This window comes from Panulirus ornatus, chromosome 4 (assembly GCF_036320965.1).
Source record: "Panulirus ornatus isolate Po-2019 chromosome 4, ASM3632096v1, whole genome shotgun sequence".
Taxonomy (NCBI): domain Eukaryota; kingdom Metazoa; phylum Arthropoda; class Malacostraca; order Decapoda; family Palinuridae; genus Panulirus; species Panulirus ornatus.
In genome coordinates, this window is record NC_092227.1 from 81,719,551 (window position 1) to 81,742,023 (window position 22,473).

The 22,473-nt window shown below is 39.7% G+C and overlaps 1 protein-coding gene and 1 long non-coding RNA gene across 3 annotated transcripts in view; one reads left to right on the forward strand and one right to left on the reverse strand.

The window, feature by feature from the left end:
• The window catches only part of LOC139745879 (uncharacterized), a 195,844-nt gene extending 191,524 nt beyond the window's left edge, over positions 1 to 4,320 (forward strand). The window contains exon 3 of the long non-coding RNA XR_011712013.1: positions 3,834 to 4,320. This is a non-coding gene — a long non-coding RNA (uncharacterized lncRNA). The remainder of the gene's footprint in view (positions 1 to 3,833) is intronic.
• LOC139745870 (uncharacterized) overlaps positions 1 to 14,414 on the reverse strand; it is a 33,457-nt gene extending 19,043 nt beyond the window's left edge. The window contains exons 1-2 of one of the 2 annotated variants that reach the window (XM_071656508.1): positions 14,246 to 14,414; positions 6,181 to 6,247 (exon numbers count right to left, since the gene is read on the reverse strand). The gene's annotated coding sequence lies outside the window, so the exon portion shown is untranslated. Of the gene's footprint in view, positions 1 to 6,180; positions 6,248 to 14,047; positions 14,146 to 14,245 lie in introns of those variants that run through there. The other variant, XM_071656518.1, reaches the window with a different exon arrangement.
• Positions 14,415 to 22,473: the final 8,059 nt, after the last annotated feature.

Sequence of the window (22,473 nt, forward strand, 5' to 3'; positions counted from 1 at the left end):
TAACACAGTTAACACCTACATAACCCCTAACCCCATACACTCCCTAACTGCAAAACCTTCGTCAATATGCCCAATATCAACCTCTTGGTTCAACACATACCCATGATCCCCAAGGTGAACTACTCATAAACCAACTGCAAACCTCTCAATATTCTCAACTTATGATAATACCTAACCAGACTCCTAACACACCACCTCCAACATCCGACCATGGCAAACATCACATGGTGCTCACCAGCACTACACACATGGACCAACAAGAGTACACTACACAAACTATACTCTGACCACTTGCTCATCCTGATAATGCTACATATAACCCACCTAATCAACACAGCCACAAAAAAGTTAAAAAATGTACAGGAAAGAAGACTAAACAACCTTCACATAGTACATGGAAACAAAGCTCCAAAACTCCAGTACAGATGAACTTTCATCCAGAGATCATGCAACCTCACACTTCATTAGCATCTCCAACCAAGCCAGCAAAAACCACATATCATAAGGAGACAGAAGGATATTTAACCTAAATCTCTCTCAATAAGTTACATACCTCGCAAACTAAAGAAACCAGATCAGATATAACTTACCATCAATAAAAATCAGAGAACAATTCTGAATTCTAAATAATACTATCACAAACCTAATCAATGAAAGACAAACTAAAAACTGACACTCTTCAATATAGTGAATCACAAGACCTATTAATACTGGTGCATATTACAGAAAATCCACTCTCATCACATCCTAGACCCCTACTAAAGAAACATCCCTACCCTATTCCAGTGAAATCCTTTCTCCCAAAATACACAAACATAATCTTGATACACTACTGAAAAACCAGCCACAAACCTCTACCAAGTATCATAAAATACTATCAAAATATATACACTCTGAAATAACCTGACAAACAATACATAACCAATTTCTTAACTCGGTTTTAAACTCCAACCCACCAGGAACCACATTCCCTAGGCAAACATGAGACATACTCCCACTTATGTTCTGGACAACATCCATCACTACAACACTACAAATAAAGTTTCAGCACATCCTACAATCCTTCATGCCAAGGATGCATCTACCATAAAGACAACACCAAGCATTTACCATTTCATTGCTCATCACTCTCTGCACAAAAGAAACACAAAACATGACAAGATTTTATGAGCTGTGGTCTTGACCAGTGGACATGGCAGACTTTCTGAGTGCTGCTGCCTCATAAGGATAGAAGGGACTCCCAAGGAAAGGAAGATAAGGTAATGTAAGTTATGCATGTATGCATCTTCCCTCTAAGGCTCAGTCACCTGTTCTTGTAGCTACCTTGCTTAGGCAGGAAATGGCAAGCAAATGTGTACAGTCTGTAGGAATGTAAGGCAGGAGCCTCTGAAAACAGAGCTAGAATTGCTTTTATTTCCATTTTCTCTCTACTTCTCCCTTTCACAGACTCTTCCAAACATAGTCACCAACTTCTGCAGTTTCTCTAAAATCTGACACCAGTGTCGTTTCATCAGCAAACAAGTGAATCACTTCCCAGACCTTTTCATCCCCCAGAGACTGCATACTCACCCTCTTTCCAAGACTCACATTTACCTCCCTCGCCACTCTATCCATAAACAAACTGAACAACCATGGTGACATCAGATGCCTGCTGCAGACCAACCTTCAATTGGAGCCATTCACTCTCCTCTCTTCCTACAAAAACACATGCCTTATATCCTTGATAAAAACTTCACAATGCTTCTTGCAGTGTTTCTCCCCCAACCATATACATTCTTAAAACCTTCAATAAGATATCTCTAACAACCATATCATATGCTTTCTCCAGATCTATAAATGCCACATACAAATCCACTTGTTTATCTGAGTACGGCCCAAACACCTCTCTTTTCTCTTTCACTAGCAACTTTATAAATTCATCCCCCCCACTCACTACCATTTGTAATCCACCTACCTCCCACCATGAACTCATAGGAATATAGTTGATCATGCACTCAATTGTGATCCTTTCCAATAAATAAATATATATAAAAATTATTTCAAAATATTGTTACCAGAATCTGCCTACTGAAGGTTACAATTCAAGTGAAAAGTCATCTTTGGCAAGGCAGTATCACTGGGAGTAAAGTCACATCAAAGATCTCACTCCAAAGACGTCAATATTTTCCTGCTACTGCAATCCAGACTTGGGCAGTAGGAGCCTTTAGAAAGGTCCAGGGTAACACCAGGACTCTCTAACAGAAACTGATCCCGAGGTAATACTACATACATAAACATATTTCAAACTTGTTCATCATTTTCTATGGCAGGAAAGTAACATATGGAACAAATGAAAAAACAAAAATCAATCAGCCAATCTCTAGCTATTATGTATAGTATACTGAAACCATTGCCCCTATCCACAACCAGGCCCCATAGACCTTCTCATGATTTCTCATGACTATTTCATTACCTGGTTTCCCCTACTGACAGCACACTGCTCCAATTTCATCTTCCCATCCATGTCTTGCACTCTCCTATATGTCTATCTTTCTATCTATACCTCTGATGCTTGTTCTCTAATGGAACTCCCCAAGAGGGTGGCCATGGCCATCGAGTCTCCATAAGCAGTGGCTCCTACTTAATGTTCCTACTGACTACTTCTACCTAATGCTCCTGCCTACTGGTCCCAAACTCTTAAAGCCTCCTTCACTCCATCCTTCTATCTCCTCCTTGGTTTCCTTTTCCTTGTTCCTTCACTTTCTGACATACTCACCCTCTTAGTCATTCTCTTCATATGTCTAAAATACTTCAATACTCTCTTCAGCTCTCTCATTCAAATACCTCATGTACAATTAATCCCCCACACACTATATACTGTCATCAAACATTTAATTTCCAATACATCCACCCTGTTCCATACTTTTTGACCTTGGACTCATGCATCTAATCCAACTATCACAACTACTATACTATTAAACATACCCAGCTTTACCTTCAGAGACAGTGACCTATCTTTCCACATGCTCCTTAATGAATAAGACCTTACCTCCCTCACCCATCCTATGGCTCACATCAGCTCCCAGGATTCCACTTGCTGCATGTCCACTCCCAGGTTATCTAAAACACACCACTTCCAAGTTCTATCAATTCAAACCCACACTCCCACAAACCTGTCTCACTTCGATGTTAAGCCTTATAACCTTGCTCTTATACACCTTTACTCTCAAACTCCTCCTTTCACAAACTCACACATATCCAAAAATCTGCTTTTGCAGTTTCTCACTTAAATCTAACACCAGCAAACAGTACTTGACTCACCTCCCTGGTTACCCCACCTCCAACAGATTGCAGACTTACCCTCTTCAAGACTTTTGCATTCACTTCCCTCACCAACTCATCCACACACACACACACACACACAAACTGCTACATTGACGTGAAATACCCATGCCACAATGTCAGAAAGTGGGTGGTTAGCAAAGGGTGAAGGGCTAACAACTTATCCAAAAGGCTAGGAGTTACAGGATTCTGACCACTGAGGATCAGGAGGCATGTCTCAGCTCAATGGGCAAACCAATCCTGGAGAGAAATAACTTATGTGCTATAAAAGACACTGCTACCTACTTTATTTGCCCTATCACTGTTGAAGCATATCCTGAAATTTCATATTCAGCGTGAAAATCTCTATTTCTAGTACATACTTAATAGTCAGAGGTTAGGCTACTCTGCAGACTGATGCATGAGGTGCTCTGGAAGTAAATCCAGCACATGTAGCAAGATGTGAGGTACTTATCACAAAAATAAATATTAAGTGTCTTCACCATTAATATCTATTCTTTTGTGTTTCACAGCTTCAACAATTATTGCAAAGTGAGAAGGTAAAGAGTTCGTACAAACTTCCTCGACCCTGTCGCTAAGAATTATCAATGTATGGGAAAGGTATAAGCTAAGGTGTTCGGCAACAGTGCATGGAATGATTTCAGTATTAATGGCTGTATGTTTTTCATCAAGGCAGAGAAGGTAATTCACACATTCTGATCATACATGCTACATCCACAGTGAATAGGAAATTAAATACTTTAATGTACATTCAACAGTTGCAGTGGATGTGATAATGACCCAGAAGGTAAATCAGCATAACACATATAACCAAACAATGCTATACCTGTCATCTTGCAATTATCTTGAACTCCTGAAGAAGTTGCTCAAGTTAACTATTTCAATACAAATTATTCCATAGAAAAAAAATCTAAATAATTTTTTGGATACAGTACATATCTTAAAATGATAATTCATGCAGATTAAATCTTTTGCTAATTCATTAATCCTACTTTTGCATATTTTCCATAACAATACTTAAAAGTTATAAGAAGGTTTATAAAGTTAAAAGCTGTAGACAAAATATAAAGACTATCTAATTACATACAGATTTTAACATTACCCTTTATATCCCTATCAAGTGATGCTAGGCTGCACTTGCATGTGGGTACACTGCAGGTGAAAAGTCACCTTTGAATGGGGAAGCATTACTGTCAACAGACAAAAAAAAGTACAGTCTCATAAAGAAAGTTCTCAATCAAAGGATATCCATCAAGTTCTAACACTTGATTGGATAACAACCCTGAAACTGCAGGAGCCCCATAAAAGGAGTCCTGGAGCTGTAAAATTATCAATTATCAGCAGTACTTTTGAATATATTTTGTTAAGTACACTTTACCTTATGTTCCTGCCCCAGAATCCCCTATTCTGGAGCTCTTGCAGTACTCATGAAGCTAGGTCATGTCTACTGGGCAGGGCCACAAGTCAAAAAGTTTATGTTGCATGTTTGTGTGTGTGTGTGTGTGTGTGTGTGTGTGTGTGTGTGTGTATGGTGGGAAGGGGGGGATGAGTACAGGATAACTAAGATGAGAGCATTCATAGTCTTCACTGTGGTAGCTACATCTTCAACAAAAAGGGTCTTGTGATATGTTCAAGAAAGTATAACTTGTACACGTCTGAGCGATGGAGTTTAAGACTGGGCTGCGAGGGTGGATGTCTAGTGCTACAAGGGTCATTTCACTGTGCGTGTTTAGTCAATGTCATGTTTGATGGGAGAGGGGATAAGTGATTGCTGATGTACAAAGCTGGGGTAAGCTTGTTAGTTCTACCTGGGGTTAAGTGTTTGGTTTTGGACTAATTTTGATGAAGAGGATTTAGTGCATTTCTCAAGAACCAAGTACCAAGCAAATTTAAGTGAGGTTGTACTGGTAGCATTTTTTGATGTGTGGAGGGTTAATGTGGTTACAAAGCTTGTGATAATTGTTCTGGGCACTTTGTTTTGCATGGTTTACCAATAATTGTTTTTGATGGGGTGGATGATCAGGCAGGCATAGTTTTGGGAGGAACAGATGAACCATTATCAAAGGATACTATAGGATCCTTTTTCTCATTTAATCTGGTTCAGTGTGCTATCAAGTGCTTTGAGGACATTAATTTGTTTACAGCCTTTGTGGCAATATTTGTACAAAGGTAAGTGAATGCCATATGGCCATCATATGTGATATCCAGCATATATGGAGTTTTGATAAGTGGAAGTGGTTGATAATTCTGAGTGATGGGAGGATGCAAGTTGGATTCATGTCTGTCAAACACCCTAGAATACTTTCATTCATAGGCAAAATGCAAATCCAGGACCAAAAACTCCATTGGCCCATTGAAAACAGAAGAAAGTATTTCTACAGACAACTAACAGGAAATGAGTGAGATTCTGAAAAGGATTAAAAAAAAAAAAGGCATAATCAACTAGTACTCATTAAGCCTAAAACCACATTAGGGATATATGACCTAACAGATTTCTTCCTAAACAGTGATCCCTTAGTATGCACATAGCAGGTATCACTATCTCAACACAAGATTCTGAGAGAGGCCATTAAGAGCATGCCCATGCACTGTGCCCCAGGCCAGGGCTCATGAAACCATAGAAAAAAATGCAAAACACTTCTAGCAGAAGCACTAAATATACTTTGGAGAAAAAGTCTAGATTCTGTCATCATTCTCAAGAGTCTGAAACTGACACATGCAGCCCCACCCCACAAAGGTGGAAGAAAAGCAGCCTCAAAAGACAAGCTGCTGATTACATCAATCATACTTTATGAAGTTTTTCAAAAGAGCCCCAAGAGGCAAATTTACTAAGATTATGGAAGTGAACAATATACATACCCAAAGACAACATGGTTTCAGGGCAGAAGATCTTGCCTCTTTCAACTGTCTGACTACTGTTGAAGTTCTGAAAAACAAAGAAAACATCGAGGTGATTTACAGTGACTGAAAAAGCATCAGACAAATGTGAACAAGGTGATACAGCACATACAATTTGAAAGATGGGAATAATCAGAAAAACTGCAAGGTAGGTACACAACTTTTTGCCTAATAGATCACAGCACATAATTGTAAACCATGCCATCTCCAATGCCACCAAAGTAAAAGCTTAGTCCCCACAGGAACTATATTTGCATACCTCCTGTCCTACATTCTCAAATCTGACACTGATGCAAATGCAAGCCACAGTTCCACATCATCCATTATAGATGATACAAGAATAAGTATAAAAATCACAGCAATAGATACCTAAAGGCTACAATGAGACGTGAACGAAATCTTTGCCTTTGCAACTGAGAATAACAAGTTTTCAATGGAAATAAACATTAATTCCTCCAATATGATGGAAACGAAGACACCAAAAAAATATAGAATATTACACAAAGATGCTATCATAAAGCAGCTAAAAAATGTGAAAGACCTATCTATCCATCTACATCTCTGATGCTTGCCCCATTTGGTAACCCCACTGAGTGGGTTGCCACAACAAGAGTCACCATTACTGGTGAACTTCAGTGCCACTTCTCAGACTTCCATGCCTCACCCTTAATAGGCCACTGGCAGAGGGTAACTCTAGCATAGTCTTTTCAAAGGCTACTAAATAATGTTCCAACCAACTACTATTACCTTATTCTCCCAGCTAATGTTCATACCAACTTCTTCAACCTAATGCTCCTGCCTAATGTTCCTACTAACTACTTATATCTATTTCTTGAACTATTTTGCCAAAAGGCATGGCACTCACCGAAAAAAAAATAGTTACAAAGAATGACTTGTGCAAGGGCGTTGTTAAGTGTTATGTGTGACAAGGTGAGACTGCATGTTTGTGGACAGAATAGCTGAAGTCCACGACTTGGTGAGGCAAAAAGAAAAGAAAACTACCTGGGTCAAAGGGGTGCAACTTGACAACCACTGGTATGAAGGTACACCACACAGCCATCACTGACCCCTCCAATACCCAAGTGGGTATTGCCAGAAATATATCTCCCTGTGAAAAACCTCAGAGAAAGTCTAACAACCTAACTTTCAGCAAACTCAACAAAAAGGCACTTGCCTCATGTAGAAGGATGGTAAGCTAGATCCTGCAAAACTTTAAGACAAGCAAAGAATAACTAATGACACCTTCAAGACAAGCAAAGAATGAATAATGACTGATATTCAGGCCAATAATTCTTTCATGAATTAAGTATTGCTGTGTTCTTACATCACCCTAAAAAGTAGGCAAAATTGTGGAAAGTGTTCAGATCTCTTTCAGAACCCACATTAATGTAGTAAAGGAACTAAATTACTGGGAATGTCAGAAATCCTTGAGCCTATACTCCATGAAGTGCAGAAGGGAAAAGTGTATCATCATCTATACCTGGAAAATCCTAGAATGTATGGTTCCCAACTTACATTTGGAAATTATATCCTGCTGGCACAACAGGCATGGAAGACTTTGTAAAATACTATCTCTGAAATCCAAAGGCCTAATATGCATGAAAAGAGAGAACACCTTGAACATCTAGGGCCAAAGATTTCACAACACCTTGCCTACAAACATAAGAAACAGCATGAGATACATTTGAGAGAAGTTTAAGGGTGCACTGAACAAGTACCTACAAAGTGAACAAGACCAGCCAGACTATGAGAGCTATGTAGGCCTGAAGGATGCTGCTTTCAACAACCCCATCCAACAACCTGGGCCTAACCCATGCTATGGGGGTGAAGACCACCCAAAGACTTCACTAGGTCATGAGGTTGACCATAAACTTTTGAATATATGAAGACATTCTTTTTCAAGTAAGCTAGCATTCTACATCAGTGATATAACAATACTTGTTTCCTGCTGCCTGGGCTGTATTAGGGTGCTATGATATCACTGCGAGGCCTTTCACAGTGTGGTATGCAAGAGGTAATGAAAGGTTAGGAGGTCAAGTATGAAGAAACTGAAGATGGTTTGGGAAAGAGCTTAGGAAGCTCCACTAAAGAGCCTCAGGATTTTGAAGATGAAGCCTTAGTGAATGACTCTGATTTGCCAGCCAGCTATGAATTTGGCTAGTCATTTTCTTTCATTGTTGTTGAGGGTAATGTCAAGAATCTTTTGTATGGCAATGTGTCTGGGAACAAGTGTCAGAAAGTATCAAGTCCTCTGCTGACATCTATTGCTCCCAATGTTGTATGGAGGGTAACTGTGGGAAAGTGAAGCCATCCAGGATGTGTTGTGTCTGTGTGAGGTTTGCATGCTGCATGGTATAATGGTGCAAGGTCTAAGGCTGTGATGCATATGAAAGAGTGAAATATAATGGCTGATTCTGTTGTGGATCAGTATTTAAATGTCTGTATACTGAAGACAGCAAAGATATGGGTAGCAACATGAGGGAGAATTGGATGATTTGAAGGGTTTACAATGGTTTTTGTTTAAAAGCTTCCACTTTTAGGTTTAAGTTGTAATTCACTTACGTAACTATACTATACAGGGAAGGAGTTTGCAATCATGGCATCCCATCTCTTGAACATTCTCTGTTGTCATTCAACTTCTTAAATCTATACATGATGTCTGCTAGATATCTGTCTGCACTTAAACTAAAGTTTTACCAAAAGGCTACGTTAACAGCACCTACTGCAAGGAATTCTTTAAGGCTTTGTGATGCAAGTATCGACGGGAGTGAAATGTAGTTCAGTTACTCAAGGTTGGATTTTGTGTAGCTTTTTCATGGTTCTTCTTTTCAGGGGTACAGTTTGGCTTATAGCTGTTTTTTGTTGTTGTTTTGTTGCAGTAGTTTCATAATTATGCCTGTGAGCTGTCTGGGGGAAAGGATGTTGTCAACAATCCTATAGCCTAAATAACCAATTAACCTTTATCCCTTACAGATGTTTGAAACTTTCAAATCAGTGTTTAAAGCTTAACACTAATGGCCTTAATCACCCTGGTGGCTGATATGTCAAGCCCAAATAATCAACCTATATCTCTAAAAGGATATATATGGAGGGAGAGTGTACAATCTTATAACAGTCTTCCATGCCTGAAGGTATTTCTTTTTATTCAACTGGGTTATAACTTGACCATGACAACCTTAACCCCGACAGTCAATAAGCCAAAATCCCAAATAACCATCCAACTATATATCTCTTTCCTTCCCTTCCAGTCTGCCCTATCATCCATTAATGCTTTACAAACTCTTATAATTATAATCTCCTTTATAATCTTCAATCAACCATCGACTGAAAGTTCACCTGCTCATGATTGTTAGTTCTTTAATCCTAATACATCAAAATACATAATGGCACTAAATAAATTAATTATAAAATAAGAAGACCTAGTGGGACTGACAAAAACTTCTCTACATTCCATGGTGCTTTGAAATTATCAAAATTACTTTTGATCATTTAGGTAGCTGGAGCTTTGTGCCCTCATCTATGATGAATCTTAGGGCAGCTGTCCTACATGCTCCACCCTAGTTATGCCACAAAAGAGTAATAGAATCCTTCAGCATATGATGAAACATAATAAAATAATGATGTTACATTTCTAACTAACTCTGCCCCTACGTACAGATAAGTAAGTATTAACAGGTTTTATAAGCGCTTACGGATCCTTTTCAAACCATAGGCTTGAAGAATGTCCAACTGTCATCACTACTTTGTTTGGTTAAGTACATGTAACTTTGGGTGATGGGTATTTTGATGCTAGGATCTAAATTCCAGGTTCATTAACTAAATGCTTATCTAGCCTTCTTGCAAAGCCTTTCACTCTTGGTGCACTTCCTACCTCTTTCAGATTAGGTCACTAATCTATGTACAAAAAAGTACTTCATCATGTTCAGCTGTTAGTGCTCCTTGTAAACCATATACTTATGCCCTCTTGTATCATTTCTATTATTGAAAACAAATATACCCCTCAATGTGTTGATTGACAGAGTGGTGGAAGTGACCAAATATAGAATAAGTGAGGAGCAAGGGATGTTTTGGGATAGGCAGGGGATGAGTGGATCAGGTTTTTGAGGTGAAAATGACTGTGGAAAAGTATCTAATGAATGGTAAGGAGTTCTATGCAGCTTTTATGTATGGCAAAGTGGAGTATAATGTTTTGTGGGACACATTAAAGATAATGGGGTAGGGGACAACTGTTGCATGGTGTAAAAGCCTTCTATAAAGGAGCAAATGCATGTGTAAGAGTGGATGAAAAGTTGTTTAAGATTTGGTAAACATGTAGGTGTGAGGCACGGCTGTGCAATGTCACTGTGGCTTTTTAACAAATAATGAACAGAGCAATAAGAGAGACGAAGGCATAACTTGGAAAAGGGGGTGAAGAGATGGAGTCTGGTGGTGGGGTATGGTGGCAAGAGACTAGCCTGTTTGCAGATGATATTGTGTTATTTGTTGAGAGTGAAGAGGGGCTGCAGAAGGTTGAAATGTCTTTTACGATGTGTGTAGTGTAGGCAGCTGAAGTTAAGTGAATGCAAAGTAAAGTCATGGCGTTTTCAAGGAAACAGAGAGAAAGTATTCTACAGTGAGAGAAGAAAGTGTGCTAAACCATGTTACAGATTTGGGGGAGAATGACTAGAGGAGGTGAGTGAATTTATGTAGATGCTATCTTGAGTAAGTTTGGTGATTTGGAAGGAGAGGTAAGGGAGAGAGCAGGTCATTAGGTCCCTTAATAGAATAAAAGGTAGAGGTGTACGTATGAAAGCGAAAGGATTATGAGACAGCATTGTCCTCCAAACCTTGACTTACGCAGCCAAAACCTGGACATGGAATGACACACAAGAGGTGAAAATGAGTTACTTCAGAGGAGCATGTGGTATGACTAGTAAAAATGAAGAAAAATGAAGGGGTCTACGATAGATGTGATACAGCAGGGAATGCAAATGGAATGTACTTTGGAGACTATTGGGTGAAACATAATACTATGAGATGGTTTGGGCATGTGGAAAGAATGCATGACAGAGTTTACATGGAGAGCATATAACAGTACAATTACAGAGGTTGGCGTGAGAGGACAACCACCTGTGACATGGGAGAATAAAAATGGTACAAGAATGTGTGGAAGGTGTATGCAAAAGAGATATGTAAGGACAGGGAGACTTTTGTCATGGCCATCCCCTTGATGGGACTTCCCTGAGGGAACAGGCATCAGAGATATAGATATATAGAATAGATATTCCCTCAATCTTCAAGATTCGGGTGTTGTTAGATTTAATCTATACACTTCAGTCCCTCCTAGTATGTTAAGTCTATCAATTTTGTTACCTTTCTTGCAGTTAGATGTGGAGTCCAAACTTGAATTGCATACTTAAAGCGAAGTGTAACAATTGCTTACAAAGCAGTACGAATCTATCCTCAAGAAATACATAACGTTTTCTGATTATTTCCCTTACAGAACCAGCTCTGTTTATTCTATCAAACTAGATGAGGTTAATTTGCTATCTTGGTCCTTAATTATCAGTTAAAGCTCATTTCTCAGTCGGCAAAGTGTATCAAGTACTTTGGTCAGTTTGGTTCTTTTAATACATGACTCCACATTTGTAAAATTTAAACTTGGGTCACGACTTAAAAAGGTTTTAAAAGGCCCACTCATACATGTTATTTACACTGCCCTGAAGTTTATGACAATTCCCCATGTTTAATATGCCAGCATCCTTAAATATCTCTAAGTCATCAACATATGAGAACACCTTACACTCACTAACAACATTAGGTAATGTAATAATACTTACAGTAAGTAGCTTGGGGTCATGCAGCGATCCCTTGGAATTTCAAAGATTACCTGCTACTCTGGTGATTTACCACTGATAATAAACCTATATTTCCTGTTACTTTTTATGGCATTTATTCATCCCAAAATAGGATTTTTTTTCCCATTCCACATGGCTCCACTCTCTCTTCCTATGAGATACTTAGTCAAATGCTTTCTTAAAATTGTAGTACACTTTATCTATACTGCCTCCCATGTCTAATAATTCAGTGTCTAATATTCTAAATAGCAAGCACTGCATATCTTCCACCTCCCAAATTAAACTGTTCGTTGGTAGGCCTACTGTACAGTATCGGCCATTCCACAGGGGCATTTCTCACCAGTTTCCAGCAGCTTAAAAACACAACAGTGAGACTTACTAGTCTGTAGTTTCCAGCTAGCTACTTGTTACCCTTCTTTAGTATGGTTGTCATTTTAGCACACTTCTAATCTTCAGGTCAAATTCCTCATCTCAAGGAAATTTTTTTGATCTTACATTTCACTTATTTTCAAATAAAACCTGAATTTCTCCAGATTTTCACAACACTCCCCACTCTTTCTTACTAATTCTCATAGGATATAAAAGGTCCACCTGGGAAGCTACAGGTATACGAGATCATTTTACTCGTGGGATGCAGCAATCCCAACATCAGTATCAATGAAAATCACAAAAAATCAATCATAGTCTGTAGAATTCTTGTCCACTTTAAACAATGATAATTTTGGTCTGGCTTCTTGAGTTGTGACTTCCATGTTTTCATACTTTCTTCTTTTCTTTTACAACAAACACAATATCAACCCAAGAAACCTAATGTATAACCTAACATTACACTCTTAAAGGTTATCTGCTGATGGAATGCTGTATTGCTCTACTAACTATATCAAATTCTGCAATATGATCTTCATAAATATTGATATTTGACTCACTGTCCTCCTGAAGTAAGGCAAGAACTTGTGCACCCATAGCCCTAGCTGTATCATCCCATACATATAGCCAGTGCATAAAACGGAAATTATCCCATCCAAGCACTCCACATTACATCCAACCATTTTCTTAAATCTTGTTGCATTTATTTATAAAATACAGTGACATCAATGAAGTATAACTTTACCATTAATCATCAATTCCCCTTCAACGAAACAAACTGTCTGACACAAGTTCCATTTTGTTGAAAGGATTTTTTTTACATTAGCTCCTAGTTATACTATAATACTTCGTTCGTTACTGAAGGGTCTATATTTCGTAACAATACATTCTAAAACCTTGCACACAATTCATGTCAAACCAACAAGTTTGTAACTACCAGCATACATTCTGTAACCTTTATTAAACAAGACGATAAGTTTGCAGCGTTCCCTTCAACGGGTATAGCTCCCTCTCTACATGACTTATCAGTCATTAGTTCACGACTGAGATAACACAATCCCAAGATATTTCCCAAAATCTCTGGCTAGTTCCATCGGAAAAGCTTAACCATAACCCCACACTGTAATACCGAAGGGCTAAGGGGGATGTACGACTGAAACGCATAAAAAAAAAATTTTAACCGCAAATTAAAAATGAGAGCTAATTTACAGAGATGGGCATAGGATATACAACGCAGCACTGATGAAAAGATCTTAAAAAATATATATATACATATCAAACAAAATGAATATAAGAAAAAAATTCAGCTACAGTTGTTGATTTATTGGAACTGTTTACCTCCCGGTAGTGGTCGCGGCTGGGACATGGAAGTCTTCTGAAAAGCGCTTAGATATTTCATGGTTGGGGGCAAATTAAAACATTCTAGACGACTAAACAGCTAATGTCGTGAGCGGGATAGACCTATATCTTAAAAATAAAGTTTCGGAGAGAAGACATAAGAGTGTCATCGGTGGACAACGCCTACTACCTTAAGAATTCACCTACGTAGCTACAAAACGTAATTTCACGGGGCTCTGATTCCTAAGTATTTTCCGGCTTCTGGTGGTCAACTAAGATCAACTTACTCGTCCTTGCATAAATAATAAGCATGCCCAGATATGCCCGACTTTCTCTTTGTCTCTAATCATGACTCTAAGTGACAGCCATTTGGTGCAATGTACGATTCCAACTCCCGCAGGATTTTACTGGATTATAGCCACATCATTGCCTGGCTAATGGCAAAATTCTCTATACAACTGCAGGTATCGTAGATTTTCTCTTACCTTCAACCGCAGGTCTTATGAAGCATCAACTACTCTCTGCCATGCGTGAAGAGGTATCCTCCAAAAAAAAAATTGTTTTAATGTACAAATTAAGTCCAACAATAAAGGCAAATACACATGGCGGTGCGCCTGACCGTTATCAAGCCAACGCACTCCCAGCCACCTCGGCCGTCTGGCAGCGCACCACACTTCCAGCCGACGAATAAAATTGTTAGCGAACATAAAATCTTACTATGTACTTTAACAGTAATATCAATCTTTAACAGATTCATAATCTATTTCATCCATCTGTTATCATTCATCCATTCCCAATCTCAGGAGATGAATAAGGTATATACATATACAGACAGCTGAACTCTTACATATCCACAACCCACGCCGAGTACGTATGTTAAAGCGAAACAGACTTCAACAAATGTCTCATTTTTCTCTTCTCACATTCAGTTGAATTAGGTTAAAGAACCATTATTCAGATTCGCTCCTAAGTCAAATGCAGTGTAAAAGAAATAGTGTTAGAGAATGAATATGGAATTTTTATCTGGCTTGTCAAATGCTAGCCTCCATATTCTATATATGTATCATACCTTTGCACTGCATATGATTTTAGAAGCGAGTGTATCACGCAATTCTATGTATCACGCAATTCTATTTCTCAAGTGAGGCACTTTGTATCAAGTTCAACAGAAGGTTCTTGTTCTGCCAATTTCAAGTAGAGTGAATATTATTTTTGTTGCTGAGAATATTTTGTAAACTTCAAGAAGTTAAGACAACTGAATAGTATTCTTCCTGGATACATTATATCTTCCATGTTCTTTGATTCTTCTTCAACCCCAGACATATTTCATATGTGTACTTCGCATATTACTTTAGTGTACATTTGAATCAATATTAATCTGTGATGAATACCACAGCAAAAGCTGATGACTTTGAGCCTCCTTTCATCACACTTAAACAGTAATGGAGAGACAATTCCAGAATCAGAATACGTGGATAACAAATGGATAGATATTGTCTTTTTCATGTTGGAGGCTCCAGTCATGGATGAAATTCATGGATAAAGTGAAATATAGAGAGGATTGTGAAAGGGGGAAAAAAGAGACAAGGGGAAATAACTAAAAATTTTGAGGGAGTGAAAAACCTGTCTTTCAAATGTCAAGTCATGGTTACTGGGGAAAGACAGGAGGATAAAGAGTTCCAAAGCCTTGAGGTGTAGGAAAAGAAACAATTATCAAAACGGCCCACCAGCCACATGGTGCTTTCTTCTCTATGTCAAAGGCTCCAGTCATGTACGTAAATTCTAAGAGGGTTAAAAAGTTAGGGAAATAAGGAAATAAGTGAAAGAACAATCACCATGATATGAAGTAAATAGAAAACCTGCATTTTAGAAAATGGTAGATTGTAATTGCTAAGAAAAACACGAGAAGGCGAATGAAGTTCCAGATCTTATCGGTGTAAGGAAAAAGAATAGATGGGAAGTTGAAAGAGAAATGGATCGACTAGGCTGTCATAATGATAAGGTTTGAATAGTAGTCTTACTGATCTCTTAAAGCAAAAAAGCCTTCAGATGAAGAATTCCACTTCAGAAATTAAAAGAAAAGACATCAAAAACATTTTTTCATGAAGAATAGGAATGTTGAGAGAGATTTTTAAACTGTCATTACTCTGATCTGCAAAGGAACTGTAAAGAGGAAAACGATCAGCGAGAAAAGAGTTGGTCTTCCGGAAGAATTTCACGAACTTTGGGAGTTAATGAACTACCCAACCTGAACCAAATACATTTAACTCCTTCAGGGCGAAGGTTTTACCCTTGTGTATGATCGCTTGAGGGTATTTGAACTGACTGTGATTCCTAAGCGTCAGGTCAAAAAGGCTAGGCGATCGTGAACCAACCCAAGGATTTTAGCGTCATTTGTGTGGAGTTAGATTTAGTTATTTTCCATATGAGAATTCTCTATACTGAATCAATAGTTAGTAACGTTGTACAATGCATAATGTATTTATACCCTTCATATAGTTTCAGTGGTTCTCACACAGTTTAAAGACTTCAAATATATTTACAAAGAATCCTCTACTTTGATGCTACATTCGGTTATATAGACTAAACATTAAATGCTTCTCTTTCTTCACAGGCTTTGACGGGATAAGGAATCAAATTCAATATCAGACGAGGCAGGCAATGCTCTTACGTTGGCACTGTAGTTTTCAAATGATTTGGAATTATGGTTTTGAAAAACAATAAAGTTATTACACTCTGGGAAAGTGATATCAAAGGATTTTGTAGTACGTTAAGGAGAGTTCTGAGAAATATCACGACGAGGTTTTGCTACTCATCGTCTACTGATGATATTTCCTCGTCAAAGGTGGGATTTTGGTTAAGATTTCCCTTTTACGAGTTCATGTGTTGGTCTATACCTTTATATGCAGTCACTTCCGTGTTATTCTAACCCCTCGCCATTCCCTGCCTTAGCAATTCAGCGCCAGAAGCAGACGACTAAGCCTAAATTTCGAGGAATAAAAAAAAAATCCTCGTTTGGCTCCTTCGTCTATTCTTGATTTTAGAAAGTGATGATGCACGGGGGTGGGGGGCGGAGTTTTTCCATCACCCCCTTTTTTTCCTACGATACAGAGTGGATACATGGTTAGAATTTTTTCACCCGTATATCTTACGGCTAAAAGTGTAAAAAGTCATTATAATCCAGAACATCATGATGCAAATTGGCAATGATATTAAAGCTGATTGAATATAAAGAAAATATTCGTGTCCAAGAAATCATGAGCGTATACTGTTGACCACAGAAGACAAGAGACAATTCAGGATACGTTTTGGCGAGTTTTCTGTATAGGGAAGGGTCATCGCAGGACACCTTCATCGCTGGTAACAATGAACGAGGAACTGTGGCAGGCAGGCAGCTGGGGGGAGGTGGTGGTAACCCAAGCCGGCAGCGTACACCAGCAGGTGGCGGCATGGAGGGAGAGGGGGAGTTACCAGAGGGGCGGCGTACAGTTGCAGGTGGAGGGGAGGGTTCCTGGAGGAGGGGGTAGTAAACGATGAGGGAGGGATCACAGTGGGGGTTGAGTCGGGGGGAGACGTGGAGCTGCGGGAGTGGCCCGCATCACCATTGGCCAACGCTGCCTTGCCACACACACACACACACACACACACGAAGCTATATACACTTATACACAAACTATATACATTTTCTCTCGTGATGGAGTTTACTCCTCGACACCATGCGTTGCTGTGTACACTACGCTGACGAAGGACAGGAATACTTACACAGCTTCGGAATTTACGTGCTTGGTGTATACTCACACAGATCTAAGTTTACATGCTTGATGTGTACTCACAGATATCTAAGTTTACATCCTTGATGTGTATTCACAGAGATACAAGTTTACACGCTTGATGTGTACTCATACACCCTCAAGTTTACTTGCTTGATGGATACTCAAAGAGCTCCAACTATACGTTCGTGATGTATACTCACACAATTCAGGTTTACATACTTGATGTATACTCACACAGCTTCATGTTTACAAATTTAATGTATTTTCACAAAAATCGAACTTTGTTTTCATGTATACCCACACGGCTGTTTACATGTTTTATGTATACTAACAGCTCCAAGTTTACATAATGTATACTCATACAGTTCCAAGTTTACGTACTTGATGTATACTTATACAGCTCCAATATTGCATACGTAATGTATACTCATACGACACCAAGTTTACAACCTAGATATATACTCACATACCTCCAAGTCTACATACAATATGAATACCCACAACTCACCAAGTTTACATCCTTGAAATATATTCATACACGACAGATGTATACTCACACCACCCCAAGTTTACATACTGGATATATATACTCACACAGCTCCAAGTTTACAAGCATAACTACACAGCATCAAGTCTAAACATACATCTTTATGAATAGGAAAATATCTGTTGATGACAAGAGTATACGAGTAATATATATTTCACAATTTCGACTGGGAAATATTGCTTGTATTGGATCCGATATAAGTTACGTTTTAATGTATTTAGTTATGGCAGGATTGTTAGTCATCATCAAATTTTTCTTTTCTTTCTTTTATGATAATTTACTCCACGTTGGGTATTCTTTTATGATGTATATTCCTTGAGTAACATTGTATAGTAGACTTTGAACATGAATTCATACATTCGTAATGTATGAATATTTCATGAAAAACCTGGTGATGGGGTGAGAGAGAAACACAAACTGGGCGGGAAACTCTATACAGATTTCAACATCTCGACAGAATCTTGATCCCAGAATGAAAACAGAAGATTGTCTGTTGTATGAGATTTAAACCTCCCTACATCTCAGGAGGTGCTGGCCTTATATTCTCTAGGGCGGCCTGCCAGTGGTGAGGGACCTAAGCACTGGGCCTTGTGGGGTTGGGAATGGTATCCCTCCCAGCCCCCACGAAAGTCAGGACTCCCTCCAGCTTATATATAAGTGTCGTCGACGGCTTTCATACCCCCCCTTCCCTGGGTACCAGGTGTGACCTCCCGAATGGATGCTCCCGGCGTGTGACCTCGCCGCCCCCTGCAGTGAATTGACCTCGTCTTCTACGTCAAGCTTGATCTTCGCCGCCTCTGTGATCCGTCTCGTGGCCGCTCAAGGGTGCTATGGAAGCGGTGAGGAAGGAGGCATTAGAACACGCAGAGGAGGAGGAGGAGGAGGAGGAGGAGGAGGAGGAGGAGGAGAAGGAGGAGGACTTGCCCGTCAGAAAAGTGGACTGTTTGGAATCAGTGTCCTGTGTGTGTGTGTGTGTGTGTGTGTGTGTGTGTGTGTGTGTGTGTGTGTGTGTGTGTGTGTGTGTGAACTTTGGGGGCATTCTCGTTAGAGGACGAGGAACACAGACAGCATTCGGGATTGGCGATGACGGGTAACCCAGTGTTTATGGAGACCTCTGGAAATCGACAGATGAGTGAGCATCATAGGTAGACGGGTTCATTGGTACCGATATAGGTGAACGATGTCTTAGCCCATAGTGCCGAAGGAAGAGCATATAGGAAACGATCTACGAAGGCAGAATAATGTCAGTGGAAGGATACACTTCACAGTGGAGGAGGGAACAGATGAGAGATTAAGCAGGGAGCTGAGAGACGAGAACAAAATGAGTATAGTGCACGAGATACCATGCAACGGATGCCAGGTGGCCTCGTACTACAGTGAAACGGGGAGAAAATTAAAGAAGAGACAGGTGGAACACAAGAACGACATCAGGACACACACACAACTTCGAACTCACGCGGTGGTACATACAGAGCAAGAAGGGCACCTGCCCCAACTGGTGTGGGATGAAAATACGAAGCAAGAGCAGTTGGAGAAAAGGAAGCGAAACTATTGAGGCAGCTGACGTAGCGACAGACGAAAACCACGAATCAACGGAAGGGCATTGTGTACCTTGCCAGGGCGGGCGCGAGGCAGGTCACCGCGGTAGAGGCGGCGATATCAAGCTGGACAGAGACGACGAGGTCGAGGTACGTCAGGGGCGGCCAGGTGGTGGAACACGGTGGGGGTGGTGAAGTCAGACACCAGACGCAACCACTCGGGAAGTCACACCAAGTACCCACTGGAGGGGGTGTGAAGGGGGTGGGTGTAGGGGACGACACGTATATAAGCTGGAGTCCTGTTCTGTGCTGCTCAGATGGAGCCTGGTTCTCGTAGGAGCCTGGTGGAATAACAAGTTCAAGGGCTTCGGTCCCTCACTACTGAAGGGCTCCCCTAGAGCATAGGGCCCCCGCACCTCCTGAGTTGTAGGGAGGTTTAAATCTCACACAACAACAGCATCTGTACTCATTCTGTGATCAAGACTATGTCGAATTATAATGTATGTATCTCATGCGTATTTTCCATCCTTTATAAGGTTTGATGATGGTATATGTAATTACCGAAACGTAATCCAAAAAAAAACTAATTCGACTGCTTTCTCGAGCAACAGATCCATTGCTGATATATATATATATATATATATATATATATATATATATATATATATATATATATATATATATATATATGTATATATATATATATATATATATATATATATATATATATATATATATATATATATAGATATATATATATATATATATATTCCATACATTTTCGCCATTTTCCGCGTCAGCGGGTTAGCGCTAAGAACAGAGGACTAAGCCTTAGAGGGAAAATCCTCACTTGGTCCCTTTATCTCTTCCTTATTTTAGGAAATCAAAAACGGGAGGGGAAGATTTCCAGCCCCCCCCCCCCCATCACTCTCTCCCCTTTAGTCGCCTTCTACGACACGCAGAGAATACGTGAGAAGTATATACGTCCCTCATCAGTGACTAAATCCTTCTAGATATCACCTACAAAGATCTCAAAATCCCCTTAGAAATCCACCTGCCAAAAAAAAGAAAATAATCCAATTAATCCTTGATGAATATCAGTGGGGTAAATCCCACAATTTGTACAAAATCCCCTGTGGAATTAGTTTGTGTGTGGCACAACACCTGTGTCTCATTCGTCATTGCTCTAATATCCGACATAATTGTCTCCCCCCCCTTATCACCAGCTAAGGTTTGATAAGGTCGCCGATACGCCCATGACTCGAGATCACGTGACGCAATTACGTAAACACCGCCCGTCACACAATGAGCTGGGGACGTGTTTCCATTAACCCCGTCACACGCAAAGAGATGGGGATAGAGATGTGACGCATTTCCCTTAACCCTCGTCACACGTAGAGATGGGGATAGAGATGTGACGTGTTACCCTTAACCCCCGTCACACACAAAGGGCTGGGGATAGAGATGTGACGCGTTACCCTAACCCCGTCACACGCAAAGAGATGGGGATAGAGATGTGACGTGTTAGCCTTAACCCCGTCACATGCAAAGGGCTGGAGATACTGATGTGACGTGTTTACAACCCCATCCGTCATAATGGGCTGGGGATGGTAACGTGACGTGACCTGACGTGTTACATCCACGTCATTCGTAGCTGAGGGCCACTATCCCAGGATAGTGGCGCCTTCCTCCCATATCAAAGGATAGTGACACCATCCTCACACCACAGGATAGTGGCACCATCCTCACACACCCAAGAATAGTGGCACCATCCTCACACATCCCAGGATAGTGGCACCATCCTCCCACATCCCAGGCAGGATAGTGGCACTATCCTCCCACATCCCAAGCAGGATAGTGACACCATCGTCCCGTAACTATAGTGACATCATTCTCCAAAAGTTTCAAAATTATGGTAAAAAAAAAAAAACGTTTTAAAAGTTTCATTCCACTGGCCACATGAGTCTGGTTTCTTGGTCTCCGTCAACAGACTCGTCATCACAAAAATCCATTATCCCGGGTTCATACTGTTGGCAAATCACAGGCTCGTACTGTTGGCAGTGAAGGTTTGTATTGTTGGCAAATCACAGAAATAAGTCATCCCAGTTCATACTGTAGGCAAATAACATAAATACGAATGCTTAGGCTCTTATTGTTGGCAGATCACAGAAATATGGATTCTCAAGGTTCGTATGGTTAGCAGTGACATAAATTCGTCATCCTAGGTTCTCACTGTTTGTAAATAACAAAAATATATGATCCTAAGTTCCTACTGTTGGCAAATCACAGAAATACATCATCCTAGATTCCTGCTGTTGGCAAATCACAGAAATACATTTCCTCAGGCTCGTATTGTTGGCAAATCACAGGAAATACAACTTACTTCTGTCATTCTATAATACAGTAATGGGTAGAAGAGTTGACAGAAAAAGCGAAGAACGCGCTTTCCTAACTGGTGAAACGGCTTAAAAAAAAGTAAATAAAAAGGCTTGAAACCAGCCAGATATTCCTTTAAAAGAACGAGAAATTATTGAACAAAAACTTGATTAACCCAAAATCAAGAGAACAAAGACAGAGTCCTAAGCATCAAAAGAAGTAAAGTAAAGAAAAACAGATAAACAAGGACTCAAAGATAAAAAGAAAAAAATGATGGAACAGAATAAATCAAAATAAATCCAACACAGCAACACAGCTGCAAAGAGACACGGGTTATTTAACAAGGACGACGGAAATGGGGAAGAGGATGAATCATGATGAAGAAGGGAACTGATACAAATAACAAATGACAGAGGATAACAAAGATTAAGATAAAGCTAGAAATAACGTAGATTCAAAAGAATAATAACGCCAGGGAA